Source organism: Pleurodeles waltl, chromosome 7, assembly GCF_031143425.1.
Source record: "Pleurodeles waltl isolate 20211129_DDA chromosome 7, aPleWal1.hap1.20221129, whole genome shotgun sequence".
In the NCBI taxonomy this organism is placed as follows: Eukaryota; Metazoa; Chordata; class Amphibia; order Caudata; family Salamandridae; genus Pleurodeles; species Pleurodeles waltl.
Window position 1 is genome coordinate 978,963,450 of NC_090446.1, and position 20,550 is coordinate 978,983,999.

The following is a 20,550-nucleotide window of genomic DNA, read 5'->3' on the forward strand; positions in this document are numbered from 1 at the left end:
CACTCACACCTGCATGCACGACATCCTCATCCACTACCTCCATCACCAGCACGCCTATCACTACACACCCCTCACTGGCAGTCACCACCCCCACATCCATGCACACATTCACTGTGTCCTCTCTCACTGTGTCTGTGACTCCTCCTCCCAATGTACACAAACACAAGTACTCAACAGCCATCCACCTCACTACAACATCCAGCCCATGCACCTGCACCCAAACACAGCAGAAAGACACCTCCTACAACCACTCCTCTTCCTCCACTCCCAAACCTTCGCCCTCTTCCTGCCCCAGTGTCCCTAAGAAGCTTCCCCTTGCTAACATTGACCTATTCCCTTCCCCTCCCCCCCCAGGGTGGCCAGAACCCAGCCCAGCACCTCAGCCACCCAGTCCACGGCCACTGTGGTTTCTGCAGCTACTGCAGGTGTGAGAGGCTCCAAGGAGGCACCCGTCAGCACAGCCAGTGTGCCAACACCACCTGCCAAGGGCAAGAAGGAGCTGCCACCTAGCAAGGGCAAGAAGGGGACACCAGCCAGCAAGCAAGGGGAAGGAGGCACCACCAGCCAGCAAGGGCAGGAAAGGAACACCAGCTGGCAGAAGCAAGGAGGCACCACCATCTGCCAAGGGCAGGAGGGGGCACACAACACCAGCCATGGCACTGCAGCCGTCCGAGGCTACAGGGGAAGGGCTGGAGCCTCCTCCCACCACTGACAGCACCACCACCTGCACCGTGGCCAGCACCGCCACCTGCCCCACCTCCAGCACTACCATGCACTGCCAGCAGCACCACTGCCAGCAGCAGCCCCAGTGGGAAGCTGTCCGAGGCTGCAGGGGAAGGGCTGGAGCCTCCCCCCACCACTGACAGCACCTCCACCTGCACCGCGGATAGCACCGCCACATGCCCCACCACCAGCACCGCCACCTGCATCACCACCAGCACCGCCACCTGCACCACCAGCAGCACCACAGCCAGCAGCAGCCCCAGTGGGCAGCCGTCCGAGGCTGCTGGGGAAGGGCTGGAGCCTTCCCCCCACCACTGACAGCACCTCCACCTGCAGCACAACTGCCATCCACTGAGCAGCCGTCACCGCCGGCGAGTAGTATGAAGTCGTGACTACAATGGGCTGCAGTGCGTCCTGGCCCCTGCAACACCTGTCGGTGTGACACTGAGGTGAGACACTGTGACCTTGCACCATCCAGGATGAAGCACAATGGGCACAATGTCCCCTCCAGAACCAGTGGAGAAGCCATCCACTCCAGAGACTGTGGCTTTGCACTCCCCAGGACCAAGCAGTGGGCAAACCACCCACTAGAGTGACTGTGGCTTTGCACTCCCCAGGATTAAGCAGTGGGCAAACCACCCACTAGAGTGACTATGGCTTTGCACTCCCCAGGACAAAGCAGTGGGCAAACCACCCACTAGAAGGACTGTGGCTTTGCACTCCCCATGACCAAGCAGTGGGCAAACACCCACTTGAGAGACTGTGGTTTGCACTCCCCAGAACCAAGCAGTGGGCATGTAGCCTCCTCCAGGACAGTGGTGTTGTACCATCTTGCGGCTGAGGTGCTCCCCCATTCCCTGTCCCCCTGAGGTGTCTGTGTTTTTTCGACCTGATGTCCCTGCAGTGTTCTCTCCGTATTGAGGCAGGAGGGAAGTGTGGCCTTGGCCTATGTGTTATGGCCCCGTGGGCCACGGACATTTTGGAGTGGGCATTGTCCCTCCTTTTGTATACATTGTACATACTGTTTATTGATTTAAGGACGTATTTATCTTAAATTGTACTATTACACTCACTTTAGTCAATTCCTTTTGTCCTTGCGTTACTCCTGGGGGTTACGGGGTGTATATGTAATGCTGCTGCATCTGTTTGTGTGTATGGTGTTGGGGGTGAGGGTGGGGGCGTTGTGTGTTGCGTGGGTGTGTCATTCTCTTTTTCCTCCCCCCTCCCTTGTGTGATAGGAGCAGTACTCACGCTGGTCGTCTTCGCCGGCGTTTGTGTTCCTGGTGTATGAGAACAACACCAGCATTGGAAAAATGTGCAGTTCGGGCTCCATGGCGTCGTGGTTCTTCCTTGAGTGTCGACAGGTGAGTAATTTCCCTTCAGTATACTGTTTCCTCCGTGCTTTTGATGGCTTGGTACCGCCCCGAAAAAGCTGGCGGATAGGCCTGTTGTAATACAGTGGCTGGTACATTGTCTTCCACCTGGCTGTTGTCAGTTACCGCTGCAGTGCTTGTTGCTACCGCCATGGCGGTCGGAGTGTTAAAGCAGCTGTCTGTGTTGGAGGTTTCCGCCGTGGTCATAATTCAATTTTTTTTTACCGCTGGCCTGTTGGCGGTATTACCGCTGCTTTATCACCGTCTACCAGGGTTGTAATGAGGGCCTAAATGGGTGACATTTACTATTTCCACTCCAAGTTATACCATTTTGCGGAATGTGTTGGACACTAAAGGAGTGATATTTACTATTCCTTCTTCAGTCTAAGCCAATTTGGGGAAAGTGTTGGACACTAAAGGGGTGCAATTTACTATTTCCACTGTAATCTCAAGCATTTTATGCAAAGTGCTACAGACTAGGGGCCTCATTACAACATTGGCGGTCCTGGGACTGCCAATGCCACGGTGGCGGTCGGACTTCTGCATTCCAGGCAGTCCAACCACCACATTACAACATTGGCAGTAGGAATGCCAGAGGACCATTGTCCCCACCAGAAACATGGTTCCTGACGGGCTGACGGCAGTCGGAGTTGTGGTCAGCCACAGCGGCGCTCAGTTCAGCCGCACCATGTTGATCTCGAGTCCAGTTTCTGCCAGCCTTTTCATGGCGGGAACCCCGCCATGAAAAGGCTGTTGGGAACACAGTGAAGGGGGCCACAGGAGGACCCCTTTACTGCCCACATCCATGTAATGGACAGTACAGGGCCCCCGCTTCCCAGCACCCTTGGAATGTGCACTGTCTGCTTTGCTGTTGTGCTATGGTATTGGACTCGGTTTCCATGAGGGAGCTGAGACCAATACCTTAGCACTGTGCATGCCAGGCTGTTGTGATACAATGTACTTGCCGGTCAGCCCAGTGGCAACATCATAATAAGACGGAGGGTGATACTGCCGGATTGACGGTTGGCTCGTCCGACTGCCAAACCTCGTAATGATCCCCTCAATATTTTATACACACAATCAGTACTCCATGCTTACACATAATTACTGATCTGAAAAATAAACTTAAATTTAATTTAAAAACACACTAAGAAAAACTACAACCCTATATTTTCATATTTAAACATGAACATATGAATGAATATTTTGAGTACTAATAATAACAAAGTTTTAATAGATTTATTCACATTCCCAATTTTCCATAAAATAAAAAATACAATTTTAATCCAAAATTAACATTCATAAAATTAAAAATTCTATAAAACCAATTAAAAAAAAAATATATATTTTTTTTTAACGTCAATATAACTTTCCACGTGAAGTGATTTTAAAATATTTTAATTATGATAATTTTTTCACAAAAATTATAAATTTGAAAACTTTTATTTACAAATATTACAATTATTTTACTTGATTACATTTAATATATATATATATATTTATAATGTATATATTACAGTATTTAAAATAAAATAATTATTATAAATGTAATATAACTAATGTATATGTTAATAAATTATAAAATATATATTATCAAAAATATTAATGTATTAAAACAAATGTCAACGCTATAATATTAAATTGCATATCATTAAAATAATTAACATTAAATATACCTCAAAATGCCCACTTTTTTAAAATCTCCCTACCATTATCCCCTAAAAAACCAATATCCCACTGCTAAAAAAATATTATAGATCCATTATTTTTATACAATAATACAACAAAAAAGACAAAAAAAAGAAAAATTTCAACAATTTCATAATTACTCAATTATCTTACTAAAAACACAAATAAAAAATAATGACCATACAGAATCAAACACACTACAATAAATTGCATACATAATAACACAGGTGATATTACATACGGTTATATTGTCTATGTTGATATATTTTATAGCAATAATAAAAACACTTTAAACAATATTTTTACCTTCAATAATCCTGCTGATGATATTTTTGATATCCCGATATTCTTGGCACGATATTTTTGGATCACAATATTTTTTATTTGATATTTTGACCAAACACCGGCTGTGCATAGTAGACCTTTCTTATTTGAAGCTACCTTCTACTTTTCTGGTGATTCTCATTAATCAGTGCTTACACTGACTATGCTGTCATTGCCCCTGTTGTACACATCACTTTAAGGCAAATTCTCCCCTGCAGTTCTTGTAGTTCACCTCACTGGTGCACTTCAAGCCTTATGCCAGATGGTTTGCAATCCAGATCTGTATACATACTGCATTGTATCCTTTAGAGCATCCTGCACTTGCAATGGATACTTGCTCCTATTGGCTTTACAATTGTGAATGGTAGCAGCCCCTCCAGCAGTAGGTCACCTGAGACATCAAAAGGAATTTGACAATAGTGGATACCTTATACAAGGAAGGTTCACATAAATACTGTCACACTCTGTACCAGGGGATCAGTGAAGTCTATGTGTGGGCCAACTGGCCAACTAGGCAGTCCGTTGTGTCATCCTGCTATTAAACAAAGATCAGTTGTGAGAATCTCTCTTCTGTGCCCTCAGGTCCCTGGGGGACCCTCTCTAAAATGGTAGCCAAAGTTCAGGGCCCTCAGACACAACCTTGCTGCTGTTGATGGGCACACTTTCAAAGCCGACCACAACAAAACACTGCAATTTCATGCTCTAGGTATCACAGGACAGGTGACGTGTGATTGCCTGCCAGCCTTTGTGTCAAAGGCAAATTAGGACATTATGGACTCTTTTGAGGGAGCTGTCAAGAGACCGGATGGGCGGCTTGGCGCTCACAGAGGAAGAGCTACCGAGCAGCACAAGCATTTCCCTGGTTTAAACAAGCCACAGTGGCCATTGAAGTGTATGTTGCATCCCTGTGTGCTGGCTCCATCATGTGGGTTAAAGAAACTCACAGCCCAAATATTCATTGATACAATTATGAAGCTCCAAATCTGCTATGTGCAGGGGTCGGTGTTGTGTGCAGAAGTCCAATACTTTACCAAACTGTGCTAGTAGTCAAAATGTTAAACAAATCCGTGTAACCTGAGAGAGTTCTCAATAAGCAAAGAAATTACAATGAAACAATAAGTATTGTGAAAATCTGTCATACAGCTCATACAACTCACCACCCTCCCACACCCATGGACGTCATTAAGGAGCGCAGCTGCAACCCCCAGCTTGCCCCTTGCGACCCCTGGCACTGCCTCTGTGACCCCTGGCCTCAGAGCTGGCAAAATCAGTGCAAGGAACACAGTGGCAGCTCGTCCTTATGGACGTTGCTTGGGGCTCCCACTCCTTGTTCTCAATCTTTTTTTTTAATTACACTAATACTGAATCTCACCCGCACACAGCATACATTTAAAAGGGTTTTTACTTACCGTAGCTACCAAGGAGAGCCATGTTCCAACTAACTGTACTCCATTTTTATTACTAATACATTATTCAGTATTAGAGTAATAAAAATGGAGTACAGTTAGTTGGAACATGGCTCTCCTTGGTAGCTACGGTAAGTAAAAACCCTTTTAAATGTATGCTGTGTGCGGGTGAGACTGTGCTTATGTAAAATAGTGTGTATGAGTGAATGTGTGTGTAAATGCGTGTGCATGTGTGTGTGTGTGTGAAAGTAAAGTTGAAATGGCGCGTGATGTCACTTCCGCTACCCCTGGAATTTTGGTGAACCTACGTCCATGCCCACACCCCCTATGGTTTCCTCCCATCATTTTCCTCCCTCATCCTGACCACCCATCATTTCTCCTCCGTCCCTTCCCTCTACCCCCATTCACCTTCGTCCCCCTTCCACTTTGATTGGGTCCTCCTAGGGATGTGATCGACACAGTAATATTTATTGCAAGTCTCTAGAATGCAGACAAAGCGTGAGTTGGGATTTATTGGGTGAAATGATTGGGAGTAGCAGTGAGGCTTTTTCCAGACTGTTACTTAAAATGCAAAGTTCGTACCTGCCATGCTGTTTCCCTCTGGAACAGATTTTTCACATGTAACAGTTTGTAAACTTCTAGGATTGAACTGCAGGTTGCAATCAGCAGGACCTTGTTGTTCAAGCAAGGCAAAACTGGGAACCCAAATCAGCCCTGGCAACTTTTTCTGACCAGCCCCCTCGAGGGACCAAGGGGCACGGGGTGGAAGGGGTCGGGGGGTCATTTGCAGGTACAATGAAGTCTTTAAACTGTGCATGCAAAGGTATCACGCACAGTTTTAAGACTTCATGGGGGGGGGGGGGTTGTGTCCAAGTGCAAGCTTGCTGCTGTTCTGGGGGCTAAGGGCCAGATGTAGCAAAAAAATATTTTGCGACATGCAAATTGCGAGTCACAGCGACTCGCAATTTGCAACTCGCAAAATATTATGCAGAAAGGTGTCTCAGACACCTTCTGCGACTCGCGATGGGGTTGCAAAGACCCACCTCATGAATATTAATGAGGTGGGTTGCAGTTTGCGACCCCATAGCTTGTCAATGCACTCACAGGGATGGTGGCCTGCTGGAGACAGCAGACCACCATGTCTGTGACTGCTTTTAAATAAAGCATTTTTTTTTTTCTTTTTGCAGCCCGTTTTCCTTAAAGGAAAACGAGCTGCAAAACGAAAAACTTCCGAAACCATTTGGTTTCGGTTTTTTCAGAGTAGGCAGTGGTCCATAGGACCACTGCCTGCTCTGAAAAAATATTTTTTGGGGCATTCACAAAGGGGAAGGGGTCCCATAGGGACCCCTTCCCTTTTGCAAATGTGTTACCATCCACTTCAAGGGGATGGTAACTGCGAGTTGGTTTGCGACCGCATTCGCGGTCATAAACCAACTCAGCATGGCGATGCGGTCGCAAATAGGAAGGGAACACCCCTCCCTATTTGCGAGTCGCAGCCTCAAATTGCGAGTCGGTACCGACTCGCAATTTGAGGTTGTGCATCGCGTTAAGCCTTTTGCGCGTCGCAAACTGCGTTTTTCGCAGTTTGCGACACGCAAATGGCTTCCTACATCTGGCCCTAAGTTCGCATCACTTCTGCAAAACTGACCCTCAGTCATAAAGCCGGCCTCCACAGCTCCAAAACCGGCCCCCACCCTTCCAACTCACCGGGAAAACGGCCGATGCCCGCTACGGCCAGTCCGGCCCTGTGTTCAAGCCGAACGCTCTCTAGTCAGCCGTACACTGGGAAAACATGAAGTTCAAAGGGAATTTACAAACGTGTTTTCCGATCAAATCTGGAATAAATCGTCTCAATTGGTATTTCTTGACTCTATCTTGCTGCTTGTGATTTCTACATGCTCATCAGTTTCTGTGGCTATTTGTAAGAACTTTGTTGGGTTACATTTTTTAAACCATACAGGTGTTATAGATTAAAAAAAATATCGATACACTGTTTAAAAAACAATTCCTCATCGTTTTAACACATTGATATGTCAGGCGCCACGGAATGCACGAGACACATGTCCACCAGACGTCAGACAAGAACCACTGATGGCTCATTCATGTAGGTGAACTACCAGATGTCTGTTGTGCCTGGTAAGCGAGGTGCCAAATTTGAGAAAAAAAATCAAATACAAAAATGAAAATGAAAAAGAAGCCATACTTTATTTGTAGCCCCTCTCACCCTGTTCCCAACAGAAGCCGCTCTTAATTTGCATCTTTATCGATTTGATTTCCTTGGGCTCCAGAAATGACACCTATTTTAATTATGTATAATAATGCACTTATCTTTGTATACCCAACACCGTCCCTTTATATTTGAAAAAGTAGACTTATTTGCAACGTAGCTGAAAATGCATGTCTGATACTTTGGCGTGCTCTAACTCACTGATTCTCAAGTCTGTATTTTCAAAAATACAAATAAATACATTTTGTGACGCTTAGGCTTTCACCGAGGTAAGATCACATAGAGTGGTACTTTGGAACAAAAAACCAAGACAGTTATTTAATCAGTTACTTAATACTCCTTTGCCTGTATATTTCTTAATTGGACAACACATCTTCGTTTTTTTCTGATTTACATGTGAAATTTACCAACCTGGCCCCTTTCTATCTGTCTTAACACACTAGGGAAATTTAAGTATTATTGGGCGGCCTCATAATGTTAACCCTTTGCCGACAGTCCCATTCCGCATGGGTGTGCACGGCATACATGCCGTTTATTTTACAGGTTTTGCCAATGCAGTGTTTTCTTTACTTTGTCAAAAACTTCAGTTTTGATATAGTGTGCGTCACTCCCTTTTCCTACCAGAGGGAACAGAATATGCTCCATTCCGCTGTCACTTTGTGCCTGAAACTGCCTGCCTGTGCTCAGCATGCTCTGGTTGAAAAGAGAGAAAGTGTAAAATTGTTATCAATGTTGTTTTTTTCTAAAAATGACACCTTCCACTAGTGCTTGTAGCCTTATTAATTGTAAATGTGTCTTTCAGTTTAACTTCACGTACTCTAAGATAATTTCGCAGGTGATTCATTGTGTAGCATTATCCCCAGTAAATCATAATAGAGCTTTTTAACAAACTGCAGTAATTTTAGGTCTTACCTACTGTTGTTGAAAGCTTACTTGTGAGCCATTCTAAAAGCTTATGGGGCGGGCTTAGAGCCCAATCCATTGCTTACTACTGGTTGCCTTTCTTGTGATTCTCATTTGCTTACTTATAACTTGATGGCTTTCCTTACTCTTATTGGGTTCATCCCTTTCATGAAACATAGACTTCTTACCTGCTTTACCATCCTTTTGATTGGATGACTTGTATGTTATGTCTATTTGTTAAGCACTCTATCACCCATAAGGGTATCCTGGCACTGAGCAGGTGTGTGTGCCTATTCATGCCTATACTCTACCTGTTTCTTGCCACTGCTCACATCCAGTGAGCTATTTTTAGGTCGAGCCTAGGGAGTGCGCATGCGCTGTCTGCAAGAAATGCTGTATTCAGGCTCTGGTCTTAAACGCCCACTATTGCCATTCGCTCTTTTTTGTGCTTGTCTTAAATGCTTCCTTTGGTGCATTTTTCTAATTGTCCCTCCTTTGTGTGCTTAGTACTCTCCCAGGCGATTTCATTAAGAGAACATTTTTGTTGGCCATCACACTACGTTCACGCTTCCTCCTGATACAGGTGTGATGCCCTCTCCTCCCTACTCCCGTCCATTGATTGAAGCCTTAGTTTTATTTTGGTTGGCCATAGCAATGTGTTCACACCAGTGAAAACACAGTGTTTAGAAAGGCACCAAAGGTTTCAGGTTTTGTTTGTTCTTGTTCCTCTGCTTGGGTATAGTTCATGGATGTTTTCCAAGACACTTTTTCCCCTGCTGCTGTTTTAGAAATGATTGGCCCTGTGTGCGTGTTTTGCACCCTCCAGCAGACACACACATCCACTTTCAGTCTTCCTGATTCTAAAGCCCTCGAAACAGTGCTGCAGCTGCTTCTCTGGTTCCACTGGTAAATCTTCATTATTTTTCCTGTAGGCAGTGCTGCTAGCTGCTTCTCTGGTTCCAGTGGTAATTCCTCATTCTAAGTCCTCTAGGCAGTGCTGCTAGCTGCTTCTCTGGTCTCAGTGGTAAATCCTCATTCTTAATCCTATAGGCAGTGCTGCTTGCTGCTTTTCTGGTCCCAGTGATAATTCCTCATTCTAAGTCCTCTGGACAGTGCTGCTACCTGCTTCTCCAGTCCCAGTAGTGATTCCTCATTCTTAGTCCTGCAGACAATGCTGCAGCTGCTTCTCCGGTCCCTTTGGTAACTACTCCATTCTAAGGGGCATATTTACAAGCCCTTACAACCACCTTGTGCTGCCCTAGCGTCATTTTTATACCCTAAGACAGAGTTAAGGAGGCCATTCCCCAGTGCCATATTTACAAAGTGGTGCAATGCATGCATTACGCTACTTTGTAATCCTTCGTGCACAGTATGCCTGCACAAACGCATAATATATGCAAGGGGGCATTCCCACGCAGGGAGGCCTGAAAAATGGCACAGTGAAATTTACAAGATTTCACTGCGCCATTTTTTCTGTCATTTTTAATGTATGCTCAGGGCAGGAATTAAAGTGATGCACCCATTATAATCTATGGGCCTCCCTGTGCTTTGAGGTACTAGCATCAACAGTTTTGATGCTATTGCAGCAAAGCTCCACAACAGCACCAAAAATGTTGACACTGTTGTAGTAATAACTGCCATGGTGCGCTGTATTGTAAATACAACGCAACCATGGTGTCGCTGGGGGAGGGGGCGCAAGGAAAGTCACGCATTGGGACAGAAAGCCACTTTCTTGTAAATATGCCCAAAGTCCTCTAGACAGTGCTGCAGCTGTGTCTGTTCCCAGTGGCAATTCCCCATTGTTAGTCCTCTAAACAGTGCTGCAGCTGTATCTCTGTTCATACATCCAATATACTCCAAACCAAAACACATAGGTAAAAGACATTGGAGGTCATTTTGACTTCGGTGGATGGTTTACACATCCGCCGAAGTCCCGACGGGCAGGTTGCCGTCAGTGAGGCCACCTCCCGTGGGACCCATTACAAGTTTCGTGCTAGGTCAGCAGGTGGAAACAGAGTTTCCGCCCGCTGGCCCAGCTGGAAACAGCCTTTAGCATGTTCTCTGGCTCGTAATCGAGCCGCCGGCAGTGCTGTAATGCGTAGGGTGCAAAGCAGACAGTGAACTTTGTGATGGGGCTGGCCAGGGGGGCGCCCTGTACCCCATCTCCACCAGCCTTCATATGTAACTGCTGGCAGAGAGGGGGGCCGTAATCCCCAGGGTGACCCTGGCAGATTAGGGCCGCCAGCTCTACCAGATCCTCCTGTTAAGGTTGGTGGTCTGATTGAGGCACGACCTCCGCAGTCATTATGTGGCAGTCAGACCGCTGCCAAAGCAGTCGAACCATCGCTTTAGCGGCGGTCAGACTGCCACTGCGCCGCTGGCGGTCAATAGACCACCAGGGTCGTAATCAGGCCCATTGTCACTTACAATGCCAGTAGCCCTAACTTTCACAAATGCGTGATCGATTGCATTGCATATGCTTGTTTCTTTTCCATGCACCTCTCCATGAAAGCACATCTGTTTTTCAACTCTCGCCCTTGGGCACTGCTTTTGCTATCTTTTTCCTCCCTCTAAATTCTTGTATTGTTGCTCCTGACTCCTCCCAGTTGTCTATAGCAGCACAATAAGAGATACATTTTTGCCAAGGTATGACTAAAGACAAGGCTTTACAGTTGTATTTGTTTTGTCTCCTGCATTCCACATACTACCGGAATACAGAAGTGTGGCACAAACCACATTTATGGTGCCGGGGGAAGAACTGTCTATTGCACTCACTCGTCTGGAGTTTGAGACAGAAGGTGTAATGAGCATGCCTGAAAATGAGCTGTTTCTTCTCATGGAGGCCCAAAGATATGCTCCATGGGCTATTGCAGAGTATCAAATGGCTGGAGCAGTTTTGAGTCCAGTGGAAAGTAAATAAGGCCATAGCAAGCATTTCTTGTAACTTTTGGCATTTCCTTATTAAATTATGTTCAGAGTTTCCTAAATGAAAACTATTTGAAAAAAAAAAAGCCAATATATTGGCACTCACATTATAAAGGTGAGACGTTTTGGCGTGACCAATGTTTGGCAAGGAATTGGCTGCGGTAGTGGGTGCACTTGGAGCTCCATATGTTCAGAAAAAAGGAGGCCCACAGGTAGAAAAGGAAGGATAATTGGAAAATCGTGTGGAAGGTTTTGTGAGTGGATTTCTGTGCAGTCAGCCTGATTTTCACATCACAAACGCAGCAATACCAAATCGCAGCACGGAAAAGCCAGCCAGTGATTCCTAGCAACACGTTGGTAACATCGTTGCACCTTTCATTTTGAAAAAAACACATGGTAAATGCCACTTCTGTGTATCATTCTCTAAATGAACGGCTTAAAATTCATTCAGAGGGGGCGGTACTACAGGTAGCTGAAACCATGCACCCGGCTGGAGGGGCTACAACAGGCTCTGGGTTATGAAACCTCCCTTTTGCTGCCCACTATCACTCCAGCCACGTAGCTTAACTCTCACCCACTGGCCCTGGTGCTGACAGCAAATCGGCTAGCTCCGTGGCTTTAGGACTTTCTAATGCTTGCTATGCAAAGGTCAGAGTTCAGTCGGTTTTCTGGTTGAGTGAACCTGTCCTATTATAACTAAAGAGTGAAGGGGCCCTTAGGTGCTTCTTTGAGAAATGCTCCTATAGCAGTACTAAAACTCGAGCCATCTGTGTATCCATGCTGACCAGACCATATACCATATGTCTACACACGCTCATGGGGGAGGAGGAGGCACGATTCATAACCATTCTGTACTAGGTCTCTCTGCTGAAATGGCAGCCTAGGGCCTGCCCAATGGTTTGTACTGAAACATGACCCAATAAATTACCTATTCCTCTCTAGTACCTTATGAAAACACCACCAGATATGTGCTTGTTTGTTTTGTATGGTCTTATATGACCCTTTAAATCACTTCAAGGCACCAGTAAACCCTAGGGAAAGCAGGATGGAATCTGTCCACCATCTCTCATATGTGTTCCCCCTCCACCTGTGCTACTCCCTCATCTCCAGTTTGTATGTCTCCCTTCTCACACTGCCCCCTTTGTGTTTCATCCCTCAGTGTGCCCACCAGGTGTTTAGAAAGAACTAGAGTTTTCAAAGTAGGCTGGTGGCCTCAATCCTTCAGATGGGAATAATAGAACAGGACTTGCGTTCTATTCCACTGAAGCTGAGGAGAATCTGTAAAGGAAGGATGGTGAGAATATGGCGGAAGGGCGGGGGCAGTTGGGAAAAGGGAGAGGATGCTGAGTCTGCTGGCTCAGTGGACTAATAAATCCACTTCAAGAATCTGTGCTGGCCCCAAGTTCACAAGCCGAAATCTCACCAAGTTCACTCAGCCTTTCATTCTTCTGAGGTTGATGACATGAGTATTGTTTACTGCCACGGAGTTCAGCGTTAAGATGTTTAAAATAGGTAATCTTATTCTGTTTCCTTATTTTCAGTGACCGTCCATTGCAGTCTGTCGCAGACAGGCGTGAATCGTGGACTGAGAGACAGAAGTTTTTCTTTTGTCATCTTAAATGTTGATCCCGGGGCAGGTTGGAATCCGTCTGCTTCTTTTACGGCAGGCCCGGTTCTAGTGGGTGGGCAGGTGGGCCAGGCCCACCCAAACATGACCTTTGGCCCTCCCAGTAACAGCAAAAGAAGCCACAGATAAAGCACCTGTTAAATGCTTCCTCCATGTTTGCACATGTGATTTTTTTTGTTTCACTTATGTTTACTTAAATTATCCTTCAGGGGTCAGTGAGAAATCGCTAGAATACGTTTTATAGTGCATTGTTCTAATAATAGCTGTTTTACTTGTGTGCTGATAGGGAGAAAAATACCACCTTTAGATGAGTTTCCCTTATTTTCTACTGTCTGAGACAAAACTCTGGGCATGCCTGTGAAAAGATAACAGCCTGGTGGCACCTTAGCTCATCTCTGAGGCAAGCTGCAGTGGGGAGGTGTGTGTTGGGGAAGAGGAGACAGGGGTTTACCTGCCAATGATGCAGCAGGTGTAGTGGCACCAGAGCCCAGGCTGTAGGCTATCTCCAGAATTGACAAAAATTGGTCACACATTGGCCCACCCAAAGGCCCCCTTGGCCCACCCAGAAATAAATTCCTGGAACCGGGCCTGTTGTAAGGTAAGGAATGCAGCTTATTTTGTGCAGCAAAAAGTAAAATCTGCAGGGAGAATTTAAGAAGTTTGCGAGAGTGACAGTCTCAATTTTAGTCTTGTAATAAATAACATTTTATTTGAAGACCGGAGGCTCCTATTATGCTTGTTCAAAGCGAATTAATAACACAAGAAGAAACATTATGTACAGATTTACAATAAAACACTTTAAACACAATGTCATTTGACCAATCAGCTGATCTGAGACTGTTCTGAACTCTCTTTATTATGAGGAAGAGAGGAAAAGTGTAATTTGTTGAAGTAGATCAATCCTGCAAAAAAGTATCTGAGGCTACTGCCAAGGGATCTGGGTGCCAGCTGAAGAATTGGGGAAGTTGTGAGTTCAGCCGGGAAGCAAAGAGATCTATTTGAAAAGGACCCCATTTGTGTTGAAGTGTATTGAATATTGAGGGATGAAGTATCCAGTTGGTGGAATCTCAAAGATGGCGAGAATGCAAGTCTGCTAATGAAATAAGATTGCCTGGCAGAAATTTGTCATACATAGAATTTTTTTTTTAAAGGCAAAAGTCCCAGAACCCTTTTGATAGTTCCGCTATTGTTTTGGATTTGATGCCGCTGTTGTACAGCCATTTTAGTAATGTCTTTAGGCACATTATTTTAGCAACTAGGCCTGCCACTTGTGCCCTTTAGCCCAGTTACATTTTATTCTGTTTCATTTTTATTGTTTCAGCATAGGCCTAATTTGTGCTCTTGTTTTATTTTCTTTATCTAGTTTTTTCTTTCCCCTAAGAAAACATTGCGTTTTTTAGCAAAACATTCTTTTCACTTTGTGCTTTCCTCAAGGCTGCAGCGAGATACAGTTGCTGGCAAAGTGGTACACTGCATCTCCAGCATTCACAGAAATATACACATCCTTACATGGGGACGTTTTCTCAGAACATCAGCTGTTTTATTATAAAAACACTTCTCTGCCCCATGCACGTTAGAGGGAGATTCCAGCCAGATGATCACAACCGCATGCTAATTGACTTTGCTACAGCTTCTTGCTGAGACTACTGGTTCCCTAGCCTACATGGGGATGGTGTCTCTCTAGACAACAGGCTTCCTTGCTCAGGTATGGGGGATGATGTCTTCCCAGGGGGGAATCCTGAAGAGTGGATTAGGGCTTATCATGCTGTGCTCTAACATAGTTTAGGTAGGAGCCACATATATTACGCATAGTGACAGTACAGGCAACTGCTGAAATGTCCATGCGGAGTAGAATTGAATAAGTGACTGTTCTTTGCAAGGCTTCTCATTGCAAAGGAGCCTGCAAGTATCTCTAAACAATTGATGTGTAATTTGGATTCCTCTAGCGACCAAGAACCACCAGTTGAGATTGGTCCACAATGGGTGCCCCAACCCGTTCGACTTCCATCTGATTCTAATATCTAGGGCTGATGCAAAGATAGTCTTGCCGTTCCAGATGTCTAAATGGTCTATCCATCATTGCAGCTCTAGATGAGAATTTTGATCTAGAGAAATGTTGTCCGAGTAAGCAAGGCCTTTTTTTAAATGGGGGATTTTTAATCTCTGGAGAGCCCAGTAATGTAGGGGACCTGGAAAAATGGCCTGGATCGAAGAGGAGAGGAGATCTGAGATCTGAGGGAGATTATTGAACTGCAAAGAGTTTGAAGGATTTCGGATTTGATGGATTTTAACTTTGGTGAAGGAAGTCGTAAAGTAAATTTATAAGTAAAGCCAGAAATTCTATTTGTTGAGTGGAGAAAGAAGAGATTTTTTCCTGTTGTTTAGAAAACATAAATCCAATAGAAGAGAGCAAGTTAGAAGAATTTGATTTGGTAGAGAAGAAAGACTTTGATTCATGATCAGGATGTTAGCCGGCTAAATATCAGTCTTACACCCTGAGCTCTGAGGAAAGCTACCACAGGTCTCTTCAGTTTAGTGAAGCACCAGGGAGCTGATGAGTGACCAAAAGGAAGAGAGGAAAAATAAAAGGTTTGTCCTAACCATTGAAACTGTAGATACTTCCTGTAACATGGATGAATAGGGACGGTAAGATGAGTGTCCTGCAAATCCAAACAAACCATCCAGTCATGTTAGAGTAGAGAATTCCTGAGATGAAAAAAGATTTTCCTTTTTAAAGTGACAATAGACTACAAAATGGTTGAAGTCTTTGAGATTGATGACTGGCCTCATCTTCATGTTTTTCTTGAGAACTAGAAAGATAGAACTGAAGAAACTGGAATGGCTGAGATGGTATAGGTATATGGCTTCCTTTTGCAGAAGAGACTGAGGGGGTCATTCTGACCCGGCGGGCGGCGGTTGCCGCCCACCTGGCGGGAACCGCCATTAGGCCGCACCGCGGTCAAAAGACCGCTGGTGCTATTCCAACTTTCCCGCTGGGCCGGCGGGCGCTACCCAAGGTAGCGCCCGCCGGTCCAGCGGGAAAGAGGCCTGCAACACTGAAGCCGGCTCCGAATGGAGCCGGCGGTGTTGCAGGTGTGCGACGGGTGCAGTTGCACCCGTCGCGCTTTTCACTGTCTGCATAGCAGACAGTGAAAAGCAGGCTGGGGCCCTGTTGGGGGCCCCTGCACTGCCCATGCCAGTGGCATGGGCAGTGCAGGGGCCCCCAACAGGGCCCCTAGACACCCGTTCCCGCCATCCTGTTCCTGGCGGTAAAAACCGTCAGAAACAGGCTGGCGGGAAGGGGGTCAGAGTCCCCAGCCGGGGGAAATCCGTCGGGAAACCGCCGGACCCGGTTTTCTGACCGCGGCTTTACCGCCGCGGTCAGAATGGGCAGGGAAGCACCGCCAGCCTGTTGGCGGTGCTTCCGTCGTCCCCGGCCCTGGCGGTCTTTGACCGCCAGGGTCGGAATGAGGGCCTGAATCTCTAAGGAAATAAGGGAGGACATTCTTTAGAGGACTGAGGTGGGTGAGGGAGTAGAGATCTATAGCATAGCCTTGGACAGTGTCTAGTACCCGTTGGCCTGTGGTTATGGAACGCCACTTTAGTAGAAACAGACGAAGACGACCTCCTGCAGGAGGATGGCCAGAAGTTAGACTTACCTGAGTGAAATGCATACTTGGACCTCTTGTTTCCCCTGTTTCAGAAGCTGCATCCTCTTTGGGGGTAAAACTAGGGTCTGTAATCCTGGTAGGAGGAGATGTAGGAACCTCTGGAACCTTGAGTGTTGTAACTGTGGCCAGTAAAACGGTTCCTGCCTCTGTTGGCACTGGAGAAAACCTGTTGAGAAAACATTTTCTTTAAAGACTATTGGGCCTTCTCCAAGGAAGCAAAAGTGGAGACGTACTTGCTTAGTTCTTTTATAAACGAGTCCCCAGAGAGAAGACCCTCTGCTTTTGTGCCTGGATCTACCACCACTAGGTTGACCAATTTAGGGTTAAACTTTAAGAAGAGGCCGTTTCTACATTTGTGGGAAAAACGGAATTGGCATTTCCCAGAAGGCAAAATACACGTTGGACCCATAAGGAAAGATCTTCTGGATTAATTGGGGTATTGTCCAGTCTTGCCGCTTCTGTCAAGTCGAAGATACGGATGAGAGGACCAACAATGTCCAAAAATGTATCATTGCATGTGGACCATGCTTTACCACCCCTTTACGAGGGTCTTTGCCAAATTTTGAAAAGAAAGTTGGAGGAGATGGCTCAATAGACGGTAATACTGAAAGGAAGTGAAGGACGAGGACATTCGGACCTGAGCTTAGCCCTTGACTATTTGTCCAAAGGCGAGCGTAATCTGGAAGCTACATATTCTCCCTATAGATTTGCATCTAATAAAATACAATTTTTAAAGATTGTTTTGCATGTTCCCCTCCTTTGTAGGAGGCCTGTGAGGAACTGCTTCCTCTGCCTTGTGTGAGGAGACCTCACCAGTCAATAGCGCCCTCTTTTTTGTTTTTTTGGGAGAACCACTAAGAGTAATGGGAGGGAAGGAAGGGCGCTTTCTGTGAGGCAGAACAATAAACGGTGAGGAGCAGACAAACTAAAAGACAACACTTTTTGGGACCGTGGACAAAATGGATACTGCGGTCCGAGAAACGCATCAGAGCGTGAGGAGCAAGATCCTCGGAGCGTAAGGGATCAGATGCTCCTGAAGTGCAACAACATATTGGCTGGCACAAAAAACAAGGTAAAAGCAAACCGCAAACACAATAAAAGTTGTAGGAAGGCAAATAACACTACAATAATGCGATGTGTGAAGTACAGAAAGTGAGAATACCTTTCTTGACTGCGAGCTGCAAGAAAAGAGGGCTGTGCACAGTCAAGCTAAATATTATAGTGGTAGTAACGTTATGATTGGTGATTCATTATGTGCAATGTTTTCAAACCCATTGGCTGCTTTCCCTTGCATCATGGGATTTGTAGCTTTTATGTGCTATCTTGACTACTGCTAATTAATTTTCGGCAGGAATTGAATTAAAATGTATATAACCTAAAATAACCTAACCTAAAAAAATGTGATTTCGGAAAAAAAAATATATTCAAAATTCCGTATTTCCAACAATATGAGCACTCACTCGGATGGAGCGGTAGTGGACATTTTAATAGAAAGATAACGTGTTTCGGGTGACTAAGTGGCCTTGTATACATGATTTGGGCACTTCATTCCACGTGATTTAACTGTTACATAAACATAAAAAGTGGACGATACAAAACATAAATGATGGACAAAACACTATCATATGAAGCGCGGCCACCATGACAGAATTGTAAAGCTCTATTAAACATTTACTTACTCTTTTACTTTGAAGGTATTTTTGAGGGCATGCCATTTCTGTAATTTTAGTTTCCTTGTATATTTAAAAAGATAAATGTTAGTTTTAACATAATCAAATCTTCGGAGAGGACAGAAAGGGAGCTATTAACTCTTTGGCTCAGGATGATGGGATTATTATACGTCCCTCGGGCAGAGGAAGAGGACAAGGAGGAGCAAACAGAGGAGACAGAGACCTAGACAGAGAAAATGCAAACATTGGATCAGAATCAGTGGGGCAAATGGGAAAGATGTGCAGAAAACCCTTGGAAGAGAAATAATGGATGTTGCTACACCTAGCAAAACCGTTGTCAATCTCTCTATGAGAGTCTTGACAGACTCTGAAAAGCAAATCCTATGTTTAGGGCTCTCTTTCTGTTCTCTCCAAAGATTTGATTATGTTAAAACTAAAATTGATCTTTTTAAATATACAAGGAAACTAAAATTACAGAAATGGCATGCCCTCAAGAATACCTTCAAAGTAAAAGAGACTCCTACTACTACTGATCAAGTATCAGAAGATCTTACAATAGGGGATATTGATCTACTTGTAACGTTATATGATCTGAATAATGAGATAATAAGACCTAATAATGAGCCAGCAGATACAAATAAAATGTTACAGTCATTGGGTATTAAACATGATGATGTCTATATTGGTAAATACAAATCGCCTTCTACTTTCTGCCCTAATATGCTGTATAATAGTATAGACACTTTCCATGAAGTTGTTATTAACTCTTTGGCTCAGGATGATGGGATTATTATATGTCCCTCATATAAAGGAGGGAACATTGTGGTCCTAAATAGAGAGATGTACATCAAAGAGGCACAAAGACAGTTGAATGACAATATATTTTATGAAAAAGTCAATAGATCACAATATGTCTACAGTATTGTCTCTCTCTGGGACAAATCGACAGCATGGAAGGACAGAGGGACCCTGGTTTGGGATGAATACTATTTTTTGAAAAAACATTTTCCTAAAATACTGGTTTTATATCTACTTCCCAAGATACATAAAAACTCTTTGAACCCACCAGGAAGACCAATAGTATAGTCTAGAGACAGTGCCATGGAGAATGTCTCTGAGTACGTTGATGAAACTCTCAGGGATCATGTACAGAGTTTACCATTGTATGTTAAAGATACTACAGATTTTCTGAAGAAGATAAACAGGATACCATGGGAATCTAATTTCTGTTTAATGAGACTGGATGTCAACTCTTTGTATACCATTATTGATCATGAGCTAGGGATAGCAGCTTGTGAACATTTTTTGAGAGCAAGACCCATCAGATTGTTAGACCACATCAAAATGATTATTGAAATGATCAGGCACTGTCTAGTTAACAACATCTTCTTTTTCAATGGTGATTTATACCGACAGATTCGAGGGACTGCGATGGGCACTTGCTTCGGCTCCAGCTTTGCAAATCTTTTCCTGGGCTGGTGGGAGGAGCTGGTGTTCACTGATGATACCCTGAAAGTATACATGGAAAATATAGTTCTGTGGTACACTGATGACTTGTTCATCATTTGGAATGGTACAGAAGAAAGTGCAAAGGATTTTGTCACATGTTTAAATGTTAATGTTTGGAACCTAACTTTTACACACACTTTGAGCAAAACTCACATTAAATATTTTGATGTTTTAGTTGAGGTAAAAGAAGATATGAGCCATACTTGTTTCTTTAGAAAACCTACTGCAGGGAGCAGCATTCTGCATCCTTGTAGTAGCCATTCAGAAAGCCTGAAGTGGAGTATCCCATATAGGGAACCCTTCAGGCCACAAGAAACTGTAGTACTGATACCATATTTAAGGAGGAGCAAAAGAACATACTGACAAGATTTAGAGATAGTGGCTACCCCATTTGGGTTCTCAACAAAGTGGTCAAACGGGTTTCTAGTGTGAATAGGGAAACCATTCTTTTTTATAATAAAACACAGACAGTGGATACTACTAAAAGAGTTATCACTACATAC